Source organism: Phyllostomus hastatus, unplaced genomic scaffold (genome assembly GCF_019186645.2).
Source record: "Phyllostomus hastatus isolate PE091 unplaced genomic scaffold, TTU_PhHast_1.1 phas_contig_34, whole genome shotgun sequence".
NCBI lineage: Eukaryota > Metazoa > Chordata > Mammalia > Chiroptera > Phyllostomidae > Phyllostomus > Phyllostomus hastatus.
The window spans coordinates 58,870,979-58,896,782 of NW_025333857.1; the positions used below are offsets into that span (position 1 = coordinate 58,870,979).

The 25,804-nt window shown below is 43.5% G+C and overlaps 1 pseudogene; it reads right to left on the reverse strand.

Moving 5' to 3' along the window:
* Window positions 1–25,600, reverse strand: LOC123819620 (annotated as a pseudogene).
* Between the last annotated feature and the right edge of the window lie 204 nt (window positions 25,601–25,804).

Here is a 25,804-nt window from a genome sequence, read left to right on the forward strand (position 1 = left end):
TTACAAATTATCATAATCATCATCATCATCGTCATCATCTTCACATTTTAATTTCAATGCATTTGATGATTCACTGGCAGTATTTCATGATGACACCATATTAGTAGTAATAAGAATGTTTTGGGGCCCAGTTAATGATGGATTGATCAGAACATTCTGAACTGCTGATGTTGCAGGAATTGATGCTTTTGCGAAGTGGACATCTATACCCTGAACCTTTGCCCTGTGAGGGACATGGGAGTCCCTACTTCAGTGGCAACTGACATGGTTTGTGGGGTTGGTGTGCCAGGTGTGGGAGTCCCTGGTCTGCTAATAACTGAACCAACACTTCACCGTGGAGCTGTTATTCTTCCTGCAGAAGTAGCTGCCTTTTTTGTAAAGACTTAAGTCTATATATAGTTTGGAGCAGTCAAGCTTTATCTATCAGGTGGCAATCTAGGGCCTGAACATGGCTTGATCAGTGGCAGAGGGGATTGATTTCTTTGCCTTGCAGTATCTAATAAAAAATCTCTTGGGGGAGGAGAGGTGAAAGACTGGTCAGCACAGCACTGGATTGCCAGTCACACATCACCTGCAGCAACAGTGGGTTTTTTTAGCATGGCTTGAATAAATGTTCACATCATCTAGGATTGTGGCCACATATCGGAAGGCAAACTCAACATCTGATTTATAACTCTTGGTTCATATTCTGTACTCCCCCTATCCTTCAGGATTTGTGCCATCATCTGTGCATCTTTCGGCATGCTCTTGGGAGAAGCCACTTTGCCAGACTCCGTGATATCCGGTGATCAGACCTCTCGAGCTAAATCACCCACGTTAACGTATTTCAGTCCTGATCTTGAGCAAGTTCTTTGCCTGGTGTTGTTTTCCCAACCCCTGGTGGACCTCGATGGTTCTGGAAACCTTGGGACAAGGGCTCTAAACACAACCTGAAGGGGCCCATGGGGTGGGCGGCAGGAGGCGCCTTTGGCTCCGGTGACGCTCTCGACCCATCTCTGCCTTCCAGGCACCGACCCTTGGTTACCTGGCCTACTACGACACACTGTCATTGCAGGGTTCGAGGCAGGGAAATGGACAAGATCTTCTTAATATTAATGGAGATATTGTCTATGTTAATTATGAAGGATAATATTTGCCCTATGCTTTTAGAAGCTAGCTTTTTTTAAAATTAAGGTAGTTTTCTTCTACAATTAGTTTGCAAATCATGAATGTATGATCAATCTTATAAAAATTATTTTTTCTGTACTATTAAGATCATATTTTTTTCTCCTGTTGGTCAATATGGTGAATTAAAGTGAATAAACTTTCTAATATTAGAATCATTAGACCAACCTGGCATTCCTGGAATGAATCTATCTTGGTCATACTAAATTCAAGGTTTTATACAGTTTTGAATTTGATTAGTTAAATTTTTTAGAATTTTTGCATCTGTGGTTATAATGAAAAGATCTATAATTTTCCATTTTTTAATATCCCTGTCCAATGGTGATACTTTGGTTATAGTAACTTCATATCAATCACATGTATATCATTAGAAACTAAATTTACCATTAAATTTAAATAGATAACATTTTATATGTATAAAGGACATAGGATTAGTTCAGATGAAAAACAGTCAAAATCTGAAGAGAGAAAATTATACAACTTTCTTAGAAGCCATTAATTAAATTTTTAATGGAAACTCAGAATTATAAAGATATAAATTACTCAGATTGGTTAATAGACTCACTGCAACCCCAATCAAAATATAACAGATTTCTTTTTTTGGTTTTTGTTTATTTTATTTTAATTGTTCATGTACAGTTTTCTGTCTTTTACTCCCATCCCAGCTCACCCCTCAGCCCTCCCCACAGATTTCTTTGTATGAGATGCGATAAGTTGATTTTATGGAAATGCAAAGACCTAACGTAGTCTAAGATAGTCTTTAAAAAGTTTATCAGACTTGCTTTACCAGATATCCAGACTTACTGTAATTATAATAATTAATATAATGTGGCATTAGGTCAGGGAGAGACAAGCAGACGGAAGCAACAAAATAGAAGAGTCAGAACACACTCGTGCAGAGACAGTTGACATGTGACGGGATAACACAGATCAGAGGGAAAAGGACAGCCATGTCAAAGGATGGTGCTAGGACCACTGGGTATCTGTAGGGTGGAAATTAAATTTGAACCTTTCTCTCCAATGGACCCAGAAATGAGGTCCATGCATCAAGTGGGATTTATTGCCAGGATACAACAATGGTTTGATATCCACAAATCAATTAACATCATGATATACTAAACAAAAAAAATGAAGTTTAAAAATCACATGATCATATTAACAGATGCATAAAATTAGCATTGCCAAATGAATTGAAAAGAGGCATACGCTATGACCTGGTAAGTCTGCTTCCACGGAGTCTCATGGATGTGTACAGTAGGAAACATGTTATCAATTGCCCCAAATTGAAACCAACCCAAATGTGGACCATCAGAAAAATAAATAAATAAATGATGGTAGACTCACACATGGAATACCAGATCACAGCGAACACCGAACATTCGCAGTGAACGTGTGCACCTATGAAGCAACACAGACAGCAGTAACGCCACGGACGAATCTCAGAAGCATAACGTTGAGCAAAAAGCCAGACACACATAACAACACGTACCCTACAAATCCTCCCATGCGAAGTTCAGAAACAGGCAGAACTTCACAATATGGCTTAGAGAAGCCTCCATAAATAGTGACACATAAAGAAAAACAAAACATGAGTATCAAAAAAGTCAAGAAGTGGGATTCTCTCAGGGAGAAAAGAGAAAGTAACGATCGGGGAGGAGCATCTGGGGAGGGGGAGTTTCTGAGATGCTGCCAATGTTCTACTTTGAAATGAGTGTGGTTTTTATACTGTTGTGTGTTTTGTTACCATTCATTAACTCTACATATGTTTTATGCACTTTTCTACAGTATATAAAATATGAAAAAAGGAATGTTGATAATCATTTTCTTTTTTGTTTTAAACACTTGGAGAGACAATACAGTTGAAAGGTTAAGGGCAAAGCTCTGAAATCTATAAACCTGGACTCAAACCCAACTCCACCCACCAAGCAATCAGTCCATGACTATGCGCTAGTTAGTTCGCTGCTCTAACAGTCAGCAGTTCTAACCTTCATTGCACTTTGTCATCACCTGGGCAGCTTTAAAAAAGTACTGAAGTCCAGCTCCCACCTCCAGAGGTTCTGAGTTAACCAATGGGTCACAGCCTGAGCACCGACAGCTTTAAAATTCCGCAGACGTCTCCACTGGGCAGCCCCAGCTGAGAACCACTGCCGGCCGTCCTGGTGTCCTCATCTGCAAACTGGGGTGACGACAGTGACGGTAACAGAACCATAAAGGATGAAGTATGACATTGCATGTAGAAGGCTTACGACAGTGCCTGGTGTTCAACGCATTAAACTCATTGTTAAACTACTCAGCCTGTGACTTACAAACACATTTTAAAGTTCTATTGCAACTGATACTGAAGAATCATAAGAAATAGACAGTATTTGTAAGAAATAGGATTGGATGAAAACATGAATGCAAGGGAATCTAAGATAAGAACCCTGGTGGGTATGCTCGCGGGGGGGCAGGAAACGGGGGTGACCTAGAAAAGGAAGCAGACTAGTCTTTTGACTTCAGCTATCTAGACACGATCTCAGTTACTCTCTGTTGTGATTTTCCAAGTTCGTATGAGTAATTCAAAATCCAGTGAAAGACTTGGCATTATGTTCACTGGCCTTAACTGGGAGTGGAATCTTAGAAATGCTAGTTTGTGCCTTATAGATATAATGTTCTCTTTGTCTGAAGATTTTGTTTTCTAACCAAGGAAATAATTAATTAAGCTTGAATTCTCCCATCCCCCTCTCTGACGTTCGGAACGGCAGCTGGGACTCATTTGGGACGTGGTATCAGTTTTGCTTGGAACCTATGGTGATATAGGATTTGTTTATTGCCGTGAACTCGTTACAAAGTGGATTTATGATTTTCTAAACCTATCACTAATCACTGAATTAGAAATTTCCTTCATTCAGACAAAATTAAAAATCTACTTCTCAATCTCAGCTGTCCAAAAAAGTATCTTTATCTAATTCCATTAAACAGTATTAAATATCGGGAATTCATAATAACATCAAGGGGTTTTTTTTTGATTAAGTAAACTGCTTTGACATTTTCAAAAGCCACTTTAGTTGAAAGGGTTATTATACTTATTCCTTTAAATTGTCATTTAGCAAGGAAACACTGCAGTAAAATGTGCAGCAAAGGGAAAAAATGTGAAGATGCCCTAAACAAGACCTCACAAGGCCAGTGAAAACAAAAAATCTGTTGACGGGCTTGGCTCTCAGCTAAGCCTGTCCTCTGGTCCACCTGTCAGATACGGAGAAGAATCAGTGTATTTTGCAGAGGCCGCTATCTCCAGTGCTCTCCTCTGACCTCTTTCTTCCCGACCCCTTGACCTACCCTGCAGGGGCTGCTTGGAGCAACTGCACCCAGCACCTGGGAGGGAACAAACCCCGCAGGAGCCAGCGAGGCAACATTCCACAAAGACCACTGCGGCTGGATAATTCAACAGACTCAGCTGTTACCCTTGCCGCGCCCTGGATCCAGGCTTCCACCCAAACCTCCTCCTTCTTTGCTCTGGAAGATTACAAGCCACGGCCCCCAGACTTTCTTCTCTTCCCCCCTCCCCCAGCCAGGCTTCTTCCTCTTCCCACCTCTGTATCTCCCTGTCTGTGAGCCTCTCCACGGTGCCTGGCGAAGCCCCCATTCCACTCGAAACAAACTTCGTCTGGTCTACAGATAGTTCCTCGAGCATTCCGCCGACATTTCTGACAAGTGAACTTACTAGCTTCCTCTCCAAACCTGTCATTCCATTATGCAAAATCACCCCCTTAGTCACCAGGACACCAACTCTGGGAGTGAACATGACCTTCTCCTCCTATTTGCTTCCCTGTTCCAATCTGTTGTCGTGTCTTGACAATCCTAACTCTACTGACTTTGTGTGGGGAATGGAGAACGAGGTGAGCCTGGACTCAGTTTTTTAACTGTCCTATTTTTAAAGATTTTTTTAATGGAAAGTTTCATACATACAGTTAAATACAGAGCATAGTACAGCAAATACTCCCTCCATGGACCCATCACCAAATCTCATCACATTAAACATTTTACAATACTGTATTTAATTCCATTCCTGTTTAAAAATAAATAAAAAGCACTGAGTGAGTGTCCCTGGGTCCACGTCACATACGCAGCACAGTGTCTAAGACTCAGGAGTCATTTTCTCAAGAGTGAGTGCACATGTTGTGAGCCTCCGGGAGTCCCAGTCCTTTATTTGTTTCCCTGTCTCCCTTTACAGTCTGCATCTTCGAATACATACATGGCTCTCTGCATTGGTTGTCTGTCAGTATTTTTCTTGCAATATATCGATATTTTCCTCGGATGTACATCTCCCCATTTCCGCTTATTTTTCTTTCTCCCCATGCCATTCATTCTCTCTTTCATTTAATAAGAACTATTTCATAAGCACCTACTATGTGCCAGGCACTGTTCTAGCCCTTAGGATACGTAATCTTTTATGTGTAGCTTTCCCTTTGCTGAAACCTCTTGTTCTGTGACCATTCCCCAATCTGAGTTTTGTTCTGTTTTTCTTTTAGCACCACTGTCCTTCCGTCTCTCCCCACACTTCTCCTCACCTAACTGATTACAAAAGAAAATGAAAGCATGATTGTATTCATTGTTTGTACCCTAGAAGGATGTGTTCTCCAAGTTAATTTTGAAAAATTAAGAAATAATTTTCTATTGAATAATGCTCAGATTTTTGACAGTAGAACCCAGCCTTCAAAGAACCTTCTGCTTCTCACCAAGCACCCGGCGCCCCAACCATACTGAACATGCCCCCACCGCAGAGTCTCTCCCAGGCCGGCAAATTTACTTCCAGATTCTTCCTTATGCCACAGGATACTCTCCACCAGAACCTGTCGAGGTCCTCTGGAGATGTGACTGCCACATGTCTCCAGTGTTGAGCACAGTGCCTGGTGCACAGGACTAACTCAAGAAAAGTTCATTGTATTAAAAAAAAAAATAGAAACCAAGTTACTCCTTACTTGATACAGCACGTTTTTTGTTTTGTTTTGTTTTGTTTGTTTTTGGGGTTTTTTTTAAGATTTTATTTATTTATTTTTAGAGAGGGAAGGGAGGGAGATAGAGAGAGAGAGAGAAACATCAATGTGCGGTTGCTGGGGGCCATGGCCTGCAACCTAGGCATGTGACCTGACTGGGAATTGAACCTGGAACACTTTGGTTCCCAGCCTGCGCTCAATGCACTGAGCTACGCCAGCCAGGTTGTTTTTGGTTTTTTGTTTTTTTTAGCTGATAGACTACCACAGACACAAATTCCTCTGCTTTCATTGATTAGCCGAGACAGAAAAAGAGAAGATAAGGACAGACAAGGAAGAATTCAATAGTCGTCACTCTGGAAAAAAAAAAACAAAAAAAAAAAAACGGGAAACTCGGAGCTAGTTCTTCAGCCCCATGAGAAAGAACAACAGAGGTGGGGCAGGAGCAACTGCGGATAGTTTGCCTCCTTATTAATCCTCCAGGGGAAGCAAACCTGTTCCAAGTGGAAGACGTAACAGCTGCAGTTCCACCAGCGCATTCCACAAGTCACCAGAAAATGGATGAGAATGCAAACACTCTCTGGTAACAGGACGAAGGAGCTTCCAAAGAAAAACACCAAGAGAAGGGACTTGGAGAATTGTTCCCCCTTAGAAAACTCAAGAGTTCAGCCAAATGGATCTGGAAGACCCCAGTGAATCAGAGTTTGGAGAGAAGGCGGCATCAAGTGGCCCTGCGGAAGTGTGCAAAGAGGGGCGAGGCATCGGCGCCCAATCAAACCACCAGAAAGTTAAAAAAAAAAAATCATCTCCTCTCTCTAGGCCCTGACTCATTTACAATACTTCAAGTGAGGGGTGAGAATTTTATAGCAAAAGATAAAGGCCTTTATGGCTTACTTGCTTAGGAACTTAGTGATTAGGCTCATTTAGAAAAGGAGGGAGAGCTACTGAGCAGATAAGCACTCTTAGCAAAGCAATGCCACAGACTCTTGGAGCAGCTGGGTCTTCAAGGGACTAAATAAAACCACACCCTGAGAAAAGGCCAGTGTGTGGCCACACCTACATGCCGTGCAATGAAATCACCCCACGTGGGCGGGGGGCAGTGCTTGTTAAAAATTCAGATTTCTGGACACCAAGTCTTTCCTACGGAATTAAGGTTTACACACAGAGAAGTCACTCAGTGTTGAGTAACGAGGAAGTTTTAAAAAGCAAAACAAAATAAAACAACACTTTCCTTGCTAGGCCTCAGTCACATCCAAAGTGCATTACAATACTTCTCTGGTATCTTTCTTCTCCACTTGCGTAGGGATGGCCACCTGCCCTGTGTCTCCGTTCTAGGGCCCTGAGGCCCCCATCTCAGGCCTGAGGAACAGCAGGCAGGAAACACCCCCCACAGTTCAGAGCCTGTGAGGCTTCACTCCTGCTTAGATTTGTTACCTTGGACTTTGTGCTCTTATGTTTATCACGTTATTCTATGCCATTTTCTCCTTCAGCAGATTTATGAACTGTTGATATTACTATTTCATATTTCTTGTTTTCTTTTAGTTTAGTGATAAAGCGATTATAGTGAACGTTCGTTATAGCAGCTAGGTGGTGACTGTATTAGTGCTCACTGTATACTTTTTGAAACTTTCTGTATGTTTGAAATGTCTCATAATAAGACATTGGGAAGAGGGAATTCCAAAGGTACAGAAAAGAAGAGAGTGAAAAGTAAACTCCTCCCTTCACCTTTCACTTCAGTCTAGTTCCTAGAAGATAATCACTGTAAACAATTTCTTATCTATTCTTCCAGAAACCGGCCATGCATATGCAGACAATTCTTTTCTGCCTGGTAGCATACCTCACATGCGTAAGTGCATCAAAGCAGGTCTGAATCTTGCTTTTTTTGCAGTTATCAACACATCAGGAATATCTTTTTCAAATCCGTATGCAGAAATCAGTCTCTGTTTTTAGCTGCTATGTAAAATTTCACTTTAGGAATATACATAATTCCGCTGTACCATGTTGAGAGATATTCAGGTTGCATAGGTTGTTAACAGCGTGGCTATTTGCTTTGCTGACAAACACCTCTGCATACGGTCACAACACCTGATGCCGCCGTCTTTTCAAATCCATTGAGTGTGATTCGGGACAAAGTCCTAACAGCAAAAGTGATGGGTCAAAATTTCTGCTGAAATGTTTGAAAACATTGTGAAATTGCCTTGGCTGGTGTAGCTCAGTGGATTGAGCGCAGGCTGCAAACCAAAGCATTGCAGGTTCGATTCCCAGTCAGGGCACATGCCTGGGTTGCAGGCCATAGCCCCCAGAGACCACACATTGATGTTTGTCTCTCTCTCTCTCTTTCTCCCTCCCTTCCCTCTCTAAAAATAAAATAAATAAAATCTTTTTTAAAAAAAGCATTGTGAAATTGACTCCTAAAAAGTTACAGTAAGTTATATGCCCACAAAGAGTGTCTCTTTTCCTACATCCTCAAATATGCTGGATATTTTGAAACATTTTAATCTTTACAATCTGATAACTGAAAAAATAAACTCTGATTTTAATTTTATCTCTTTAAAAAAATAAGTATCTTTTTACATATTTGCCTTTTATTCTTAAAAAAAAACAACAGCTGATTCATGTCCTTTCCATAAATTATATTAGTGTTTTCAATGTTTTCTTGCTGATTTAGTTAGAAGCTTTTTGTGCTGTAAAGAAATTAACCCACTTGCCATGCCTGCTGTAAAAAGATATAGCCAGTAGGTCTTTTGCCTTATTTTCTTACTTGTAGTATCTGTTGCAGAAGCTGGGAGTGAGGTTTCCCCATAAAAACAGCTTCTCACAGTTACACGAACAGTAAGTGATCAAACGAACAGAAAGTGATCGTCACAATGAACTGGAACAGCACATAACACACAGTGCGACCTCACTTGTGTGTGGAATCGAACAACAAACCAAACAACTAAAAACCAGCAATCAAACCCAAATACACTGAGAACAGATTGTTGTTTGGGGGTGGAGCACAACCTGGTGAGGGCGGTCAAAAGGTGCAAACTTCCCGTTATAAGATAAGTGAGTCCCGGGGATGCAGCACACAGAAGGTGACCGTCGTTAACAATGCCGTCCTGTGCCACGGAACGACATTCCGGTCAACGAGCTACTGCATGTGCCCCAGAAGTCCCCATAAGCCTGGAACTGAAAGATTCCTGTTGCCTGGTGACATCAGAGCCCTGGAAAGGTCACGGTGCCACGCGCTGCTCACGTGTTGTGGCGAAGCTGCTGTAAACACACCCGCTGCCCTGCGGGTCGTGTGAAGGTAGAGCGCATGCAAATTATGTACAGTACACAATACTTAATGATGATGAAAAGTGGCTGTCGCTGGTGTGTGTATGTAGTATACTTTTAATCATTAAAGTATACTCTTTCTGCTTTTAAAAACAAAGGATTGCAGTGACAGAGTCTGCCCGGTTACACTGGCAGCAGCCTCATCCCTTGCTTATTTCCCACATCTCTTAATCGAACCATTTTCTCCTGCTTGATTTAATCTTACGTTGTTTTGTCCAGGAACATGCTATACAGGCTTCTATCCTAGGGGCGATAAACTATGCCATACAGCCTAGGCGTGGGGTAGGGCTGTACCATCTAGCTTTGTGTGAGTGTACTCTGTGGTGTTCGCACAAGGATGAACTTGCCTAAGGACGCATTTCCCAGAACGTCCCCCCCCATTGGTAAGTGGCAAACGTATTGTATATTTGATAGTTGCTAAAAGAGTACAGATTGATAAGGAGAGAGATATATATGTCTCAACCTATACATGTTACATGTGATATACATCAACCTAAATGTTTAGTTCATCCATATAATGAAATATCATGCATCAATTTTAAAAATGTGTTGTAGCTTTGTTATGTGGAAAAGCAATTTACAAAGTAGTACATACTGACATCTGTACAATGCTTTGCCATTTACAAACAGTGTCCTGCCATGTGATACTTCCTATAATCCTGAAGTATGTCACTGTCGCCAGTCTGTAGATGGCACAGCTGAGAGCCAGGAACCGAGGAATTTTTTAAACACCTTAGCACACTGCCTGGGGGTGGGAGAGGGGGTGGCAGGAGCAAGGATACATAATATCATTAGAGGGATGTATGTTTCGATAGTTATGAGTATTGAAAATCTTCTGAATGATAATTGTAGTAGCATATATCTCAAAATTATAAATTTGTTCTCAAAATTCAAATTCCCAATGTAATTCTTTCTTTTTAAGATTTTATTTATTTATTTTCAGAGAGAGGGGAAAGGAGGGAGAGAGGGAGAGAAACATCAATGAGTGGTTGCCTCTCACACGCCCCCACTGGGGACCTGGCCTGCAGCCCAGGCATGTGCCCTGACTGGGAATTGATCTGGCGACCCTTTGGGTCACAGGCCGGTGCTCAATCCACTGAGCCACACCAGCCAGGGCCCCAACATAATTCTAATGTACACAACTTCATGCATATTCATTAAACACAGTCAAAGTCTAGCTCATATGTCACAAGAGAAGTTCTCGGTAGGGTCCATGTCTGATGATGCACACCATAATGACTCCACTTCCTCATCATTTCTTATGAAACAACCAACATACCAGGCAGTCCTCGCCTGGAACTGTCTCTGCATTCAGTTAGAATTGCATTTTCTCCTTCTGTCAATTCAATTTTGTTTTCCGCAGAAAGTCAAGCAGGAACACTTGCTGCTAAATGTCCCATTAGCATTCTCTGACCTTCTCCACAGTTGGGCTGCAACTGTGAACCTGCTGTGGCCATTGAGACACACAAAAGAAATGGGAAAGGCCACTTCTAATGTCTGGAGTGGTCCAAAATGCCAGGGAGCAGTCGGAGCAAACCCGGTGAAGGACGGAAGGAGAACAAGGGCCCACTGGACTGCAATGCAGAGGAAAGACCCTGAAGATCGGGGGCCACAGAAGCACCTTCATCCGAAAACCGGGGGCACTTCTGGGAAAGCTGGTAACATAAATACATATTTACAAACCTCTCCTCCATAAAACAGACTATAGTTTAAAAAGAAAGCAAGCATGAAATAAAGAAAGCACAATTAACAAACAAAAATAACCCATGAATAAAAACAAGGAAGAGTTCCAACCTCATAGTGCAAACCTCCACAACTATTGAATCTACTTATAACTATTCTTAAAAGATTTGTGCAGGGAAGAAGGGAAAAGTGGAAGAAACTTAGGGGGAACACGGATGTCCCCTAATTTTGGAGAGACAGAAATTTGGGGCTGTAGATCAGGAAAAAAACCCCACAAAACACCCACTTAGAGCCACTGCCCACCCACCCACCCACCTTGTCCCTCTCTGCATAAAAACAGCGTCCTGAGGCCACAAGTGTGGATGGCCAAGAGACTTTTCTCTGGCCAAGAGATGTTGGGGACAAAGAAGGTGGTAAGCCACCACTAGCGTGTTGGACCATCCCACCCTGAAAGTGCCTGATCTCCAAAGAATGCAACAGAATTTAGCTGGTCCACCTCCATTTCCAACCCATTGCTTCCTTGCCTGCCTCTGCCATAGAGTCTGTAAGAGGACAGACCAATTTCCCTGCCTCCCGTCAGCAGGAGGGGCCAACACACTCATGGTCAAAGAAAGTAGGCAGAAGGTTCTTGGTGCTGCCACTTTTTCTCCCCCGGCCTCCCTCCCAGAACAAATACATGCACAGCCTGGACATGCAGCACCCAGCATGGAACATGGAAGGAACCTGCACTTGGTGGCGCCGTGGAGTCACCCACCTGTACTGGATGGCCCACCCCTGGACTTCCTGTTTTCTCCTTAAGCTATGTTGGAAGGGCTATTGTTTACTTGAAATTGAACACAATGCTAACACAATAAAATAGCTCCTAGGAGCCAAGCACCCACACTGGGAGAGCAGTCCCCAGAAAGGGCAGATGATCCAGCAGAGGGAGCTTGCAATAACAACAGAGATACAACTGGACTTGACAAGGCAGTGACAGTGGGGACGGGATAAAGGAGAGAGACTTAAGAGATACCTGGAAAAAATGGGCCAACTTTCTTCTTTTTGCCCCAAACTTCATCAAAATAGGAAAAGGAATATAAAAATGGGAGAAGACCTGTGTCCATGGTAAAAATTGAAAAAAGATGCTTTTGTGTGGCTTCTGAATGATTCAGATAAAACTAGATGGAATGATAACACCTAGAGACAACACTGAAGATCTTCTAATGAGAAAAAAACTAAGTAGACAACATCCTGGCAGAACCCTCCCGACACGCCTAAATGTGGAGGGGCAGCAGCGGTGAATGACAGCGGAGCACTCCTTAGAACTGCATTCACGGCTGTGGGCCAGCACCGTTCAAATGCCGCTATTGCAGGAGGTCCCAGGCACTGTGCTGCTTCCCACCAAGCAGGGTGCAGGCCAGGTGATAAGACTTCTCTGGAACAGCAGCTCTTCTGTCCGGGGAGGCCAGGCTTCTTCTGAGGCACTGGAAGGCAGAACAAGAATGCAGGGCAGACACAGCCATGCCACATGCACAGCTATGCCCAAATAGTTAGCATCTGGCACGGCAGCTTCACGAAAGAGGATAAATAAACACGAAGCTCTTGCCCGTGTGATACCCTAGGCTCCTGCTCCTTCTCCACTCACCTTAATTGGCTGGCAATGTAAATACATGCCGGCCAGTCTTCCAGATGAGGATGATGATGATGATGGTGAGGATGATGATGATGATAGTAATTATATATATATATATATATATGGAGGATTTTCAAGGATAATTGAGCCCTTCTCCTTATGGTTAAACAGGTAAACACCAAAGGCAAACAGGCCCTATTTATTCAAGAAGACATAAATAGAAGAAAAAATAAGCCTATGAAAATATTCTGCAGATGAATCACATGCATTTGCAAAGGATTCATAACAGGAAGAAAAACTGCTGGTAAACTTCTTGGTGCTTTCCACAAATTTGAGAAGATATAGACTCATTAAAATTACAGACACAACGCAGAGGCTGAGAAAGAAGCAGAAATTTCAAAATATAACTGAATCTGATACAGAAATAATGTGGAAGGAAAACCATATAATAGGAGGCAAACTTTCATCAGAAGGGGTCAAGACCAGAATATTCACATATCAAATTAGTGATATGAAGAACAAGTGCTGGAAGTTTTCTCAGCGTCCAGAGAAATGATCAAGAAAGTGAAATATCAGAAAAGGTGACAAATACAGATCACTGTTCTGACACTGTCAACATATGATACGGACAAAAGAGCAAACAGAACAGAAACCGTATTCAGAGGTAATAGAAAAACAGTTTTTCTGACTCTGCCTTTCCCAGATTCAGGCCAGCCCACTGAAGAGATGGCTCTCCTGACCAATTGTTTTAACCTCATGGATAAGAAAAAGAATCCTACAAATATTCAAAGGGGAAATATAGATTACTGGCCAAAAATTCCCCAACTGCAAGAGAAAGAAACTCAAATTAGATCAAGCAAGAAAAAAATAAAAGCTTAATAAAAGAAAAACTTTTTAGCCCTGGCTGGTATAGCTCAGTGGATTGAGAGCGGGCTGCGAACCAAAGCATCACAAGTTTGATTCCCAGTCAGGGCACATGCCTGGGTTGCAGGCCACAGCCCCTAGCAACCACACATTGATGTTTCTCTCTCTCTCTCTTTCTCTCCCCCTTCCCTCTCTAAAAATAAATAAATAAAATCTTTTAAAAAAAAACCTTTTTTTTATTCATGTACAGTAATCTGAGAGGTTCTGGGAAGTCCAGGATGAATTTGCTTTCAGACTCAGCTGACTCTGGGCTCCGAATGATAACTTAGGGTCTGTCTCTCTCTTTCCACTTGTCAGTTCTGCACGCCTCTGCTTGCCTGCACGTTTGCGTTCTCTTTGTGTACCTAGTTTTCTAACTCTACCTCCACCAATACTGTTACCTATCTGTATCTATCTGTTTATCTCCCTATCTACATATCTATCCAGGAAGGTAGCTAGGTAGGTAGGTAGGTAGATAGATAGGTAGATAGACAGACAGACACACAGATATAGAGTGAGCTACCAGTAACCCCAGTAGCCCCAGACTCACATTACTGAGTCACCAAACCCAGCAGAAACAGTATTTTCTCCCAACTCCCTAGATCAATTCCGGGGCATTCTGCTTGGCCCCGGTTGAGCCAGGATCCTGCCTAAGAAGCAATCGCTGTCTCTGGTGATTGTGACTCTGATTGATCAGCCTGCATTGTGCAGAGAGCGGGGAGTGGCGGGGTCGGGGGCAGGGCCTGCATCGTGCATGGCATCGATATTGACAGGTTCAACAGACCATACGGACTTTCCCAAAGGAACTGCAAGAACTGGAAGGGGAGAGCACTAATCCCACAGTCCACTAGATGCAAAGAAAGAAAACTCAGTCTGGCCCCAGATATTCCTCTGCAACAGTAAGTGCTATGCGGCAATGTTTTCCTGATTTGGGGGGAAACACAATAAAAAGAAGTCTGCATATAGGAATCATGACATGTGAAAATAACAGGATACATTCTCAGGTATGCAAAAAGCCAAAACTGATCTTTCCAGAAATAAGTTACTCATAAAAGAATTCTAAACAACTAAAGGATGAGAAAAATAAAGACAGCTAATGAATGATAAACATAGGCTTAAACCCAGAAAAAAAAATTTAACAAAAGCCTCACTTTTTCCCCACAATTAGATATTTTGGTTGCAAGAAAGTAGGTCTACAATAAGGCCAAAGAGCAGGCACAGGACAAATAAGAGGGAGAGCAGGCTGAACAGGAGATGGTGGCGCACAGTGAGTTACTGGTAGATGAGATTTAAGAGATGGGTGGGGTCGGTGTGATAATGAAGCAAAGCTGTAGCCCCGGAAGTGGGTGGCTGAGAGTCATCTGAGTTGAAAATGTTGAAGTATCCAGAAGGACTGAGCCAAGGACCAGTCCACAAATATGGCCCCAGAAAACAAAGTCATGGGTGACATTAGTAATCTGGAGTTAAGGGTTAGCTGAGCTGGACTTGGGTGAATGAGCTATAGGGGAAAGGGCGGATCCTCCATGAGAGCCCCGTTTCAGTTCAGGCAAGAGGTGGAAGGATCACTCGGAAAAGAAACTGAAGATAACAGAGTTTGTTTAGTAAGGAATAAATGTTCCAGAGGACCCACAGGGAAGCTCGGGGCAGGGGAGAGGAGTAGTGTGGACTTGGGCCAAGCAAGAGAACTATACAACACTATCAGAATGCCAAAAAGGCCCTGGCTGGCGTAGCTCAGTGGATTGAGCGTGGGCTGTGAACCAAAGCATCGCAGGTTCGATTCCCAGTCAGGGCACATGCCTGGGTTGCAGGCCATGGCCCCCAGCAACCACACATTGATGTTTCTCTCTCTCTCTCTTTCTCCCTCCCTTCCCTCTCTAAAAATAAATAAATAAAATATTTTTTAAAAAAAGAATGCCAAAAAGTATGGGAATGATAAAGTGACAAGAAAGGCTTATATTTTGAGGGGCAGCCATGGTGGTAAGGATGTGAGGCCTGGGAGGGTTAGAACTCTGCTGTCACTGTGACCCTGGGCAGGCTGACAGCAGGCAGCTGCTGAGGTCAGCAGTGTGTCTCCTGTTCCTTCCTCCAGATGTTACCTGCAGTACAAGATTGTTAGTCTAAGACAGAGCGTTCCCGTTCTGTCCAGCACTGGCCATACAGAGCTCTCTTGTTCTCATGTCCTCATCCAAAGGTCAGTTTCGGCCTCAGAATCAGAAGCCAGTTCTGCAGTCAGTCTTGGTGCTCATCCTCACTCCTGCCAATCACGGTTTCCATTTTTCAAGAGGAAGCCTTTTGCTGACTTCTCATGTTCTCCCGCAGGGACCAGGAAACAACCGCGAAGGCCTGGCTCAGACTTCTGCAACAGCCCGTTCTCAGAGTGCCGAGAGCTTGCTGTGCCAGAGGTGTCTCGTTCATGTTTGAATTCATTTTCATTGGTGGAGTTCATTCGGAGTTGATATAGCTCACATAGTTCGCTTTGTCTTAGTGCAAAGATTCTCCTATTGTATTTCACTTTATGAAGACCAAAACATAATAAAATAAAACTTATGTTGAAACAGCACAATTTCAAAGCAGACAGTTTTTCACACTGTTATTAGTAAAGCCCAATTATAAAATCCCAAAGGCACCCTGGCTGGCGTAGCTCAGTGGATTGAGCACGGGCTGTGAACCAAAGCATCACAGGTTCAATTCCCAGTCAGGGCACATGCCTGGGTTGCAGGCCACAGCCCCCAGCAACCGCACATTGATGTTTCTCTCTCTCTCTCTCTCCCTCCCTTCCCTCTCTAAAAATAAATAAATAAAATCTTAAAAAAAAAAAAACCAAAGGCTTGTAAACACCATACACTTGTCATTTAAAGTAGCAAAATCTAGGATGTTTACAATCAAAAGGACAGGTAAGAATGAGTTTGGGCAAGGAGACAGAAATCTGAACCTCCATATGGTGCCCATGGGAATGGAAAGCGATGCAGCCACTTTGGGACAGTGTCTCAACATGAAGTCAAACAGAGAGTTACCAGGGGAGCCAGCAATACCACTCCTAGGTATATACCCAAGAGAAACTTGTACGTGCAAGTTCATAGTGGCATTCTTCATAACAGCCAAAAAGCGGAAACAATCCAAATGTCCACCAACTAAGGAAAAGGTAAGTAAAATGTGATACATCCATAAAATGGAATATTATTTGGCAATAAAAAGTAACGAAGCATTGGCACATACTACCGCATCGATGAACCTTGAAAATATTAAGCTAACTGAAAGAAAGCAGACACAATGGATCACTTATTGTGTGATTCCATTTATATGAAATTTCGAGAAAAGGCAGATTTCCAAAACAGGCAAATCATAGATATTATTTACTAAGTGGATGCATCTTGCTCTGTCCCTGAATGCTTTAGACTTTGAGCCTCAAAATCATCGAGTCTGTGGTTTTTCTGCTTTTTTAAATGTTTAGGGAATTCTTCAGCATGCGTTCAGAGACCAGGATAAAATACTAGTTTTATCTAAAGTGGCTAGGAAGGCTCAGCCGACACCCCGGAACGGCAGAACCTCCCTGTCAAGAACTCCTCAAAGGTGACCTGAGGTGGTTCAGTGAAACGAGGCTTTTGTTCCACTGTTTTCCAGTCAGGGGAAGTTAAGATGATTTTTTAGCACAGTTACTTCATTTTTAAAGGCTTCGAGGTTTAGGGAGGAAGCGAGTCCAACCTGGCACTCTGCAAAGCAAAAAAAAAAAAAAAAATCCAATTGGTTGTGAAGGAGGGTGTGTCCAGTAAGAAAGAAAAGGCAATTGCTCTCTTGTACTAATGCTGTCACACAGGAAGCACACTCAAGGGTCACTTCTTGCACTCTCCTGCCTGATCACCTTTCAAAGCAGAAAGAAAAAATGAAGAGGTTGCAAAAAGTGTGTACCAGGACTTGCCGGAAGCCCTGGCCCATCTGCGAGCAGCCTGCCAGGCTGCTTCTTCTTCCTTTGCTCCTTCTTCCTTTCTACTGAACATGTTTAGACGTCTTCTCTCTCACTTTATAATCTCACTGACATACTTAATCATTGCTCATGACCTTTAAGAAGACCTCAAATTTGTATTTCCACCGTGATCTCTCTGTTACCAATAGTCACCTGGCTATCTCCTCTGGATGTCTCCTGTGTCTCCAACGCTAGGTTCCTCCCACATCTTCCTCTAGTCTGTCATCCGCTATCTCAGCCAACAGTCTCTCCATCCGTGCTACAGCAGTAACCTTCGAGTAATTTTGTCACGTAATTTTCCTAACACTTCTTACCAAGTACCACTGACTTTAACTGTTGTCCTCTCCCATGTATTCCACAGCCTAAGGCCGGCTTCAGGTCTTTTTCATTCACCATCTGATCTTCACCATCAGATCATCCTGTTCCCAGTCCCTCACACCTCCAAATAATCCTCTATGACACAGTAAGAGTAAACTCTCTAAAATAGCAAATCTCATCGTGTTAGCCCTCTCCTCAAGATATTCAGAGAGGCCCCTTGCCTACAGAACAATATGCAAGCTCCCTCGTGAAATACAAGACAGTTTCCATGTCCTTTCACTCATATGTGGAATCTAATGGACAAACCGAAATAACAAGGACATGGGGACAGACTCACAGCTAGAGAGCAGGATGACACTGAAGGGGGTGGGGGAGTTAGAGGGTGGAGGGACTGAGCAAAAAGCAGAAAGGATTCGTGGACATGGACAACAGTGTGGTGATTGCTGGGGGTACAAGGGAATTAAATGGTAGCGGAAAAAAATACAATAAAAAATAAAGTGTTTAAAAAATACAATATGGTTTCAATTAGTTCTTTATACTAATATCAAGTTACTCCACTTATGCAAACTTGTGTACAAACGTGTCCCCAGTTCTTCAAGGGCATCGTGTTCTTATTCTGTATCTTTGTCTCATTCTACCCAGAAAAAAATAGTAGGAAAGCTAACATTTATTGAGCTACGATCCGTGGGTCTGGCCTTTGTTGCTCTTTTACACTCCATAAAACATCCCTTCGAGGTAAACACTATCATTATCCCATGTTCCGGTCAAGGAGACGTGCCTTTTTTAGAACATCATCCCGGTTTGCTCATACAGGAATAAGTTACTTAGCCCTCATTGGGCTGCAGCTCCAATGTTACCCCCTCCCTCTCTAGCCTTCCCACTAGAATTCAAAACATACTGGGTGTACGACAAATGTCTGCTTAGTGAAACCAAGATGGAGGAGCAGGAAGGCAACTTGTCGTTAATTCTTGCATGGGATTCAGAGGGAACTATCCAGGAGTTTGGGGCTGCATGGAGCTTTTTCTCATGTATTTGCTACTCGAATTGTTTCTCATTTTTGCTTGCCATTTTAGTCCCTAGTGCTATTGTAAAGAGCTTGTCAAACCACTTACATAGACAATGGGAGCCCCTTCATGTTCACTGCCCCCTGAGAAATAGGTTAGAAACATTGTGTTTTTACACTTTCCTCATCCTGAGTACATAAATGGCCATTACCACCGTGTTGTCCTAAATGTTCCCTATGAAGATGAAGAGTGTGGCTGAACTGAAATACACAGCCAGCATTCCAGGATCATGAGACTGTCTCCTTTACCTTTACACCCTTAAACTTGAGGGCAAGAATCCCTGGTCTTTTCTGACTATGCCTTCTCTAGAGCGAGGCTTTCCTGGAGTCAAGGGTAGATGCTCACCCACAGCCAGCATGCGCCCTAGAACTCCCCGCCAAAATGACTCTGAGCCCACTCCAGATGCCCCACCCCAGAACAGACCTCTTTCCTGGCCCTGCCTCCCAAGAGCAGACCACGCTAGCGAGGAGAACATCCCTGGGTCCAAGCTGTAGCTGAGAGAGGCCTGTTTGTGGGGATGTGGATGGTGCTTATACATGTAGGCTGGGGTGTCCAGACACAAGGGTGTGAGTCCCCTTGCTGTGCTGGACAGAGCATAGTGAGAAAAGAAGGAGCCAGAGTATGGGCTGGGGCACGGGTTCCACCATGGTGCCGTGTTCGGGAGTGGGACTTGACCAGTAAGCCACTCTGATGCTGTATTAGTCAAGGTAGATGGACAGAGATATTTTATGGAACAGTGTATTGGCCTGAAGTATAAATTGTAAATATTTAGACATCCCAATACGTGGGCACTCATTTATAGCTTTGCACTGCCTCAGTCTGAGAACTGAGCCTGCCCTCACCCTACAGAGAGCTGGTAAGTGGCAGAGCCAGTCCCTTGGTGGCACTCGACAGAGAAAGCTGTGGGAGGAAGGATCAGGAGTCAGCAGGCATGAGGAAAGAGTAGTGAGAATCCCTGCGCACACACAGCATACCCAGGCATTAGCGCTTGTGTAAAGCAGAAGAAAAAAATAAATGCAGGGGGTAGCGCTAAGTTCAGAGTCTGAAACTCCTAGGAAAGGCATGAGGAAACAGACGTGAAGAGAGTCCTAAGAAAGAAGCCTGGGCCAGCGTCCAGAAGGATATACACCAAGCCGGAAGGAATAGGTGGGAAGCCAGTTCCACACCAGGAGTCCGAGACACTTCACTGTCGGACTCTGGGAGTGCCGTTTGTGATGCCTACCATGTGAGCACAATGCTGCAGCCCTGGGAGAGGCTGGCAGCAGCACTTCTGTATTTCCACACGTACAGGATGATCCCTGCAAGTGACAGCCATGCCAGCTATTCTCCCTGTGCTCATGACGTCTGCTGTGCACTGACAGCCGCGACCAACAGTATAAAGTTCTAGCAACCAAGTCTCCAGAGGCAGCAAGAACTGTTGTCTGGGCCCATGGGGCTGGAAAAGTGTCCCACCGAGCACAAGTAATTGCCATAAGACCATTGCCAAATCCTCAAAGCACTTCAGCATAATAGGAGGCCCCACTGGGTAAAAGCTAATTTAGTATTCTGGCTAGTCTATATCATATCCTAAGAGAAATGAAGCGGAGTTCATCCTTTCTAAGTTACGATCCATGTCAAGAAACACAGGTAATTCAGGGTCCCACTCGGTCTAGATTCAGGAAATTTCCGAAGCTGAATATGTACAGTAACAAAAATCCTGGGAACAGTCTCTCGGGAATTCCATGTGCTGTGGAACGTGTGCTGGTGAAGCTTACTTAGTGCAGCTGAGGGACTGATTCTGGAACCAGACGAATCTAGTTCCTAAGGCTAACATAAGCAAAGATGCTGACGACAGAGCAACATTACGGGAAGCTCTCAGCCCTGAAGGGAAGGCTGGGGAATCATACTCGGAAAAGACAACAACAGACACAACAGGGGGTTTCATTTCCAGAAAGTCTTCAGGAAACCAGAAGGGTGGATGAGTTTCAATGATTCTTGGTACTTTTTTTTTCTCTTTATACAGCATTCAAACTTCAGTGGGGAGAAAAGCGCTCAGTTGGCCTAATCAGTTAACGAGGCATATGACTAGTCTTGACAAGGTATCCTGGGGAACAGGATACTTGGACTACAATCCTAAAAAACGGGTACCAAATAGAAAAAAAAAATGCTCCCCAAAAGATTAGCAAAGGCAGGTGCAGTGGACACAAGGCGGTCAAACATTAGTAAAGGTCACTGCAGCTGCGTATGAGCTGAATGAATTTAAGCAAATCACTCACTGCTATAGACTGAACCTTTGTGCGTTGGAACCTAATGCCCAGTATGATGGTATCTGGAGGCGGGGCTTTGGGGAGGTGATTAGGTCACAAGGGTGGAGCCCTCGTGAATGGCATTAGTACCCTTTTAAAAAAGACCCAGAGAGCTCACCCAGAGAAGCCCCTCCCCATTTCTGCCAGGTGAGGACACAGCGAGAAGGCAGCTGTCTATAAACGAGGAAGCATCCCTTCACCAGAAGTCAAATCTGCCAGTGCCTTAACCTTGGACTTCCAGGAATTTACATTTCCAGAACCATGAGATACAAATTTCCAGAATCTTGTATATAACCACCCAGTCCACGGTGTCCTGTTACAGCTGCCTAAGACACTTACCCAGTTAGACTTTCTGCTCAAACGTCACTTTGCAGGTCAGGGACCTTGGTCCCGTTTACTCATTGATATATCTCATTGTCTCAAATAAAACCTGACAGATGGAAGATGTTAATAAATATTTTTTGAAAGAATGACTCAAGATTCAGTTCCCAAATTCGAAACTCAGATGCCTTGTAGATGTATGTGAAATGTCTATCACTGTGCTATCGCATAATATGTGCTCAAGAAATTCTGATTACAGTCATTGTTTTTATCAGGGTAAATATTGCTACAATTATTTACTATAAACAAAATAGAAAAACTCCATTGTTAATGTGGCAGATTACTCTGTGAAACTACTATATAAAACAATAGATATTCATTATGAGATCAACAAAGACTTTTATTGAATTCCAAAACAAAGTAGATAATTTGACCAATGATGCAATAATATGAAAGGAAAGGGGAAAGTGAATTTTAAAAAGCTAGTGCACCCTCGGGGGGCCCGACATTGATATGTCCTCAATTTCTTGAGCACATATTATGCGATAGCACAGTGTCACCAATGTATCATTAGCTGCAGATCCAAAATATAGCAGCCTGATGATATTCTTTTTTTTCTGTTTGGTTAATTTTTTTTAACTTTTTTAAAAACTATTTTATTTTTTAAAGATTTTATTTATTTTTAGGGAGGGGAAGGGAGGAAGAAAGAGAGGGAGAGAACTATCAGTGTGTGGTTGCCTCTCATGTGGCCCCCACTGGGATCCTGGTCTTCAACCCAGGCATGTGCCCTGCCTGGGAATCCAACCAGTGACCCTTTGGCTCACAGCCTGTGCTCAGTCCACTGGGCTATGCCAGCCAGGGCTAACTTTTTTTTATTGTTGTTCAAGTACAGTTGTCTCCATTTTCCCCTGCACCCCAGCCATCCCCACTTCCCACCCTTGATCCTACCCGCCTTTGGTTTTGCCCATGTGTCCTTTATACATGTTCCTGAAAACCCTCCCCCTTTTCCCCCCATTATCCCCTCCCACCTCCCCTCTGGTTACTGTCAGTTTGTTCTTGATCTCAGTGTCTCCAGTTATATTTTGCTCGCTTGTTTGTTGGGTTGATTAGTTTCCACTTACAGGGGAGATCGAAATGGAACTGCCTTTTGACCCAGCAATCCCATTGCTGGGACTACACCCTGATGATATTCTTTACTCACATTCTCAGCTGATTCCATTCTCCTGACCCCATCACAGGCAGTCCTCCAACAATATAAGGTGGGGCAAAAGTAGGTTTACAGTTCTTCGTATGGAAAAATAATACCATAATTAATAAATAATAATACAAGAATAAACTCTGTTTTGTACACTCACAACTAACTGTAAACTTACTTTTGCCCACCCGGTTGTTATCAGTTTCTGAAAACCTCTATTACAATCCGTTCCAGCTCGCCCACTCTCAAAGGTTGACCTTTCACTTCTCTTTGAAAATTAGAAGCCATCGAACCTAGATGACAAAGGAAAAAGGGAAACTGGGCAAACAAATACAGACATTCACTCCTACGTTCCCCGCTTTCTTCCTGTTTCAGTGGAAAGTTCTGGTCCTCCTTTCTGAAGACTAGCTTTGCCACCTCAACTCAAAATCACCTCTCCTCCTGCTTCTGCCTGGGTATGACTTCAGTAACCATCTTCTCTTTATTGAGTCTTAATTCCTCCCCGCCTTTCCAAGTTTCCCTTTTCTCTAACTGCAAACCAGCTCTCCATTCCCTTTCCTAAAACTGTTCTTATAACCTTTATCTCCTTCAGTCACTGAACATTTTCTGCCTTCACTGTCACTGACAAACTGCAAGTTCTCTACATTCTGGGTCTCCCCTCCCCCCTCACTCTTCGGCCCCCACCACCCTCCTGCAGCCGATGAGACAAATGTCCTCAATGACTCGTCAACTACCGGGTCCAGGGGTCACTTGCTGGATCACTTTCCAACTTGCATCTTGTGCAGCAGACACCTCCATGGGTCCCACTCTGGATCCATCCTAAGCAGCTGACTGTTAAATCCTGGTTGTTCCCTCCAGTCTGTTCTCAGCAAACACACATGGAGCACCTGTCAGGCATGATCCTGGGTACCAGAACATAAGAGTGAGTGACCCCCAAGCGCAGTCCAGCTGCCTTGACTGAATGATGGAATGCTGAGAGGACGTTAGTGGAAAAACTGATAAAATCTGAGTCAAGTCTACAGTTTAGTTAATAGTATTGTAATCACGTCATTTTCCTAGTTTTAAAAAATATATACCCTAGTTATATAAAATTTTAATGTTAGGGGAAACTAGGTAAAGGATTGATGGGAATGCCCCATAATATCTTTGCAACGTTTCCACCAATCTACAGCTATTCCAAAAGAAAAAGGTCTTGAAAGGGAACAAAGGACAGTTCCCTGCCCTCACCATTCTTCAAGTGATCCACGGTGACGACGTGGATGGTAGAACAATCTATGAACCACAGAGTCTCCCATCAAGACTCAGTACAGGAGCCGATCTGCTTTCTCTGAGCATTTTCCCCTCGCAGGAGTGGCAGGATCTGGATGCGTCCATGCACTGTGCTGTCAGCTCTTTACAAGAATGGAACGAAGGCACACCCAAGAGCAAATTTTTACACATTCCCAGTAATAAATTTTCAGACTTCAGGAGGCCTCGAATTGATAGAAGCCAACTCGAGCTAAATCGCTCCACTTTCCAAGAAGTTGAATTTAAATGTATTACCTACATACTTTCTTTGTTCCTCTCAAGGCAAATAATTTAACATTTGAGAGAGTAGCAGGCCAAACCGAGGTGATTTTTCAACCTTCTTATTGTCTGGCTACCAGGGTTCCTGGAAATGGCATTTTTAATGAGCATTTTTTTTTCTACAGGAGACTTTGATGTGGTTGAAAATTTATTTTCCTCTCAATTGTAGGCAGGGCACCAATTAACCCACACAGAGTGCCCTGGCTGCCCTCCCAGCTTGGAACTTATCACACGTACCATGCGGCGTATAAAACCCATTATCTTGCCTCCTGTTACGCTTCCCTCCTGTGGACTCAAAGCGATTTCTCAAGCCCATCTCTGCTTTCTCTTGGTCTTTTAAATATCTCCGTTCTGCCTTGCTCTGCAAATGAACATAGGACAGCAACTGAGGTGGAAAGAGGAAAAAGGTCGGATAGGAGAGTTGCCAGCCCGACAGGGTGGTGGTGCTGGCTTTGCTCATTTTGAGACACGTGTATACAGGACCAACATGACAGTCACGAAGGTACAAAGATGGGTAAATTAGATATGGATGTCAGGACTCGCAGCTTAGTGGTGGGAACTGTCACCCACCTAACTGCAGACCAAGGCAGAAAGACATGGAGGCTAGAATTCGTCCCCTAAAATAATTAAATGTAAGTGACAGCTACATTAAAAAATGGTTTTCCTACAAAAGGGCACTGCTCTTGATTAAAGCGGAATTATGTAACCCTGTAAATGTGAGACCCTCCCAACCTGGTGGTTGGAAAAAGAACTAAGGAAGTTGCATAAAAGTAATTTAAATGGGAAAGGGGGCGGCATCAGGCCAAACCGTGCAAGGACTCGGGTTGCCAATATTCTCTCCTCCCTACTGCTCCTGCGTGTTGGCTCAGGCCCTCTCTTCCTGCTCTGTTCCATTGAGGGTCTCAAGAAACTAAAACAAACCAAAAAAACAAGACCGATTGTCATTTAAAAGTCCATTCTTTTGTCACATAGCAACACAGCTGCGAGAGAGGCTGGTAAGCGGAGTTCTGGCTGAACAGCCCCTCGCCCTTCTAAAACTCCTGTTACTAACAGGAAGGTGAGGAAGATGGATGTCTGGGGGAGTTAGCAGTGGGCCACCGGGTAAGGATTAAGGGGTAATGCTCCCTAAATGCAGATTCCCTACCTTCAGCTCATACCCCATTTCTGATCTAGGCCCGTATCTTACATACGGCAGCCATTGCTGACTGTCCTCCACCATCCAGTCTCCCTTCATCCCTTTAATAATAAAACGAATTTGAATGACATGTAGGTGCTCAAGTTAAGACTTTTTGCAGCCTCCTTCACATCTAGGCATGGCCTTTTAAAGATAGGTCGGCGGATATGAGTAGAATGGATGCGCACGCAGTGGTGGGCTCAGCTTCTGAATCATGCCTGGAAGGGAAGGTGAGCGCTCCATATGGCCAGAGCTGGCCCAGCC